The sequence below is a fragment of the Zea mays genome, chromosome 1, assembly GCF_902167145.1.
Source record: "Zea mays cultivar B73 chromosome 1, Zm-B73-REFERENCE-NAM-5.0, whole genome shotgun sequence".
NCBI lineage: Eukaryota > Viridiplantae > Streptophyta > Magnoliopsida > Poales > Poaceae > Zea > Zea mays.
The window spans coordinates 299,493,056-299,496,514 of NC_050096.1; positions in this window are offsets into that span (position 1 = coordinate 299,493,056).

Here is a 3,459-nt window from a genome sequence, read left to right on the forward strand (position 1 = left end):
ATCTCACGGGTCACTAAGACCCCGCAAGGACCACCACACACTTGGTGTCTCTTGCTTCGCTTACAAGCACTTAGAAAAGAAGTGAGGAAGGAAGAAAGGCAATCCAAGCAACAAGAGCGCAAATGAACACAAACTCACTCTCTCTCAAGTCACTAAGTGGTTGAGATGAATTTGGGACTTGGAGAGGGTTTGTTCTTTGGAATTGTGTCTTGGAATGAATGATCTAGCTCTTGTATTGAATGTGATCTTCAAAAAACTTGGATAGCAATGAATGAGGTGGTTGGGGGTATTTATAGCCCCCAACCACTTCCTAGCCGTTGGTGAAGGCTGCTGGCGATGCGCCACCGGACAGCCACTATGCACTGTCCGGTGCGCGCCACGTCAGCGCAACCGTTAGGGTTCAGAGCAGTTGACCGTTGGAGACGTTTGTCTTCTAGCTGCATCGGACAGTCCGGTGCCCTCTGATTTCTGCGCTCTGACTTCTGTCGTCGTACTGTAGCGCACTGTAGCTCTGCATAGTCGATCATTGGTGCGCAGGGAGTCGTTGCTCCGCTGGCTCACTGGACAGTCCGGTGAATTATAGCGGAGCGCACCTCTGAATTCCCGAGAGTGGATGGTTTGGGACTATATGGGCCTAGTGCACCGGACAGTGTCCGGTGCACCAAATTTCAGCACACACAAGTCCTTTTGCTCCAATCTTTAATTGTGTCTCTAACTAAAATTCTTTCTTAGTTTGTGTTGAACCTTATGCACCTGAGATAAATCACATCTAGCCAAACTAGTTAGTCCATATGGTTTGTGTTGGTCGTCAACCACCAAAATCTATTTACAAGAAATGGTTAACCCTATTTCCCTTTCACAATTCCATGTGGATTAGGGTGTGTTGGAATAGATTGTGATGGATTCTGACTTGTTATGAATTTACCGGCTCAATACCATTCAATCCACATGGATTAACGGTAAAACAAACAAGCCCTTAGTAGGAACTAACACTACTCCTTTGAGAATGAGCACATGCGTTTAGAAAAAAAATGAAGCAAAGGTATGTTTCTAGCACTTAGTCATTTGTTTTAGGTGCTAACAATGTTCATCTAAGTGCTAGGGAACTTCTCAAGTTGATACAAATTGTAGTGTAGAAGTTTGGCTAAGTATAGTCAAACTTGGCCCAGTCCCGGCCTCATCGGACAGTCACCCGAACTACACTTGGATGAATCGAGAATGCACTCGGGCGAGTCGGAGATGCGCTCGAGCGAATCATGGATGCGCTTGGGCAAATCAGTACTGTGCTCGAGCGAGCCAGCGATGCGCTCGGGAGAGTCGTGACTGCCTCAGGCAGGACCTGACTTCCTCGGACGAGTCATGGCATCGGGCGAGGTATGGCCTCGGGTGAGCTACTGTGTTGGGCGCGGAAAGGGCATCTAGCCCTTTTGTGTGTTTTGGTGATTTGGATAACAACACTCTTAAAGGACTAATCAGTTTGGTAACTGTTGATTAGGAAAGTATAAAAAGCAATCATGATTGGAAACAATCAAGAGACAATGATTGATGTGAAAATGTCTCATATGCATAAAGGATCAACATCAAACAATGATAATGAGACATCAACAGATTCAATGTACACTCAAGACGTATGGCTTAAGAAAAGCTTGATCAAGTGGAGAAGCAAGTTATTGCATTTAGTTAAGGGACAAATCAAGCCAGATAGAAGTCATATAAGGATGACTGATCTTTGTTGAAGACACAGATTGAAGTAAATAGGAGAAAGTGTCAAGCCAAAATGAATATAATATAAGGAATCATGAATTGGTTTGACCATATTGATGTTGATACATATATGTTTCTATGAGAATCACACTAAGGCTTGATTGATCTTAACACTCATATCTAGATGACATTCAAGCAAGGTTCATAATATTGAAGAAATGATGATCAACGAAATGTGACTTGGAGATAGTCTGATAGGGTAAAGATAGGCAAGGAAAGGGCTTCAGGGGACTAAGCGAAGGTGAAGGACAAGTAGGTCGCTTGTGGACCGAGGTACCATGGCTAAGGTGAAGAAGAAAGTACTTGCAAGATGTTGATGGACTAATCAGATTGTGAAGAGTCATACAATGATGAAGATCACAACATTAGAAGATGTGACTTGAATCATCGGTTTAATTCATATGTGACGAGATGACTCAAATCATATGACACGGGGGGTTGCTAGCTCAAGACAAGTGAAGAAGCATGGTCACAAATCCAATGAAGAGTTATCAAAGAAAGAACCTGGAAAGGGCTCATAGTTGTGCAAGACTTTAATAGAAATGACCAAAAAGTGAAAAAATCTAGAAAGAACCGGGGTTTGGGTTATTCCAGTGTTTGGACATGTTCTTGGTGACCATTGCAACATATTGGAACTCAATGAGGTAAGAGGATTACTTAGGAGGTGTTTGAATGCACTAGAACTAATAGTTAGTTGACTAAAAATTTTATAGGTAGAATTAGCTAGCTAACAAATAACTATCTAACTATTAACTAATTTACCAAAAAATAGCTAATAGCTGAACTATTAGCTAGGGTGTTTGGATATTTCAACTAATTTTAGCCACTAACTAATAGCTCTAGTGCATTCAAACACTCACTTAGATTTGAATCTTGGAGTTCCAAATGTCTATTGGGGGACAAGTTTGATTTTTTATTTGAGTTCTTGAGTTTAGGAACCGCTGTACTATCAAGAGGGATCCACAAATGAGTATTGGTACTTGCACTAAAAGCTCAAAATCCTTGTTATTGAAAAGTCGCGAGTTTAACCATTGATTTCTCCTTTGGTTTCTATCTTGTTTCTGTTCAAAAAATGTTTTTACTGTTCATTGCGGTTCAACCAGGATTAATCCAGGTTCAACCGGGATCACTCAGATTCCTCTGTGGAAAATCTAGGCTCAATCGGGATTTGAATTTTAGGTTCAACTGGGATTCATACCGGTTGAACCAGGATTTGCACAGTCGCTCAGAAACAGCCAGATCTGATTTGTGGGGGCTATAAAAACCTTCCTCCCCAACTTCTAAACCTTAAGGCTCATGAACCAAAACACTTTGACAGCTGCTCCTCCTCCATTCAAAGCAATTCAACCCCAATCTCACGCCCCAAGTTCTTCTCCCTTCGATTGGTGGGAAGCCTCTTCGGTGTGAGATAAGTTTTTAGATCTCAAACGCGATTTCAACTCTTATTCTTTGATCTCTCCCTTTCGAGATTTGGTGCAAGAACAAGTTGTTTGTGGATTCATTTCTCTTGGAGCTCCAAGCTCCTAGATGGCTAGGCGTCACTTGTGAGTCTCCAAATATATCTTGTGGAAGACCACAAATAGTTTGTATTACTCGCTCTTTTGAGCAATCTCTAGTAAGTGACCTCACTTGAATCTTTGTGGTCGGTGAGGGGAGGATTAGGGTTTGTAAGGAAAATAGACCCCGAACCATTTT